General features: G+C 55.2%; 1 long non-coding RNA gene across 1 annotated transcript; it reads left to right on the plus strand.

Annotated features, from left to right (window-relative positions):
* Window positions 1-421, plus strand: LOC104986651. The gene is made up of 3 exons (XR_825065.1): window positions 1-31; window positions 130-213; window positions 302-421. It is a non-coding gene; the product is annotated as an uncharacterized LOC104986651 (long non-coding RNA).
* The last annotated feature ends 113 nt before the right edge of the window (window positions 422-534 follow it).

Below are 534 nucleotides of genomic sequence, written 5' to 3' on the forward strand. Positions count from 1 at the left end.
CCAGCGTGCTGACAAGCGCCGAGCACAGCAGGTAACTGCACCTTCCACCTGAGTACCTACTATTCCCCACACCCCAAGCCAGTCTCCTTTTGTTTGCCCACCTGATCTTTTCTCCTCCTCTCTCTGTAGAAGGTGCGCCTGGCAAGGATTCGGTTGGCAAAGAGTGGTACCACCAATGCCTTCCTGCAGTACAAGCAGAATGGGAGCCTTGAGGTGGATAGGGGCTCAGATTGGGGTGAGAGGTGAGCAGCGACAGGAGGTGGAAGGGGCTGACCCTATCCCTCTGCTCTATCCACTCTAGGACAGTGGCGGTGGGGAGGAGCAGGCACTGTGTGTCAGGAACCGCTCTGCTTTCGAGCAGCAACATCATCACTTGCTGCATTGTCTAGAGAAGACGACGGTGAGGCCTAATGAGAGGTGGTATGGCAGAATGAAGGGGGTCCCTTTTCCACCAAGCTAGCTCCCTCCTGGAATGAGAGGCTCACTACTAACTGTAGAAATCAAACAGGGCTTCCTGGAAGAGGCCCCAGTAGA

Source organism: Bison bison, unplaced genomic scaffold, assembly GCF_000754665.1.
Source record: "Bison bison bison isolate TAMUID 2011002044 unplaced genomic scaffold, Bison_UMD1.0 scf7180017470426, whole genome shotgun sequence".
Taxonomy (NCBI): Eukaryota; Metazoa; Chordata; class Mammalia; order Artiodactyla; family Bovidae; genus Bison; species Bison bison.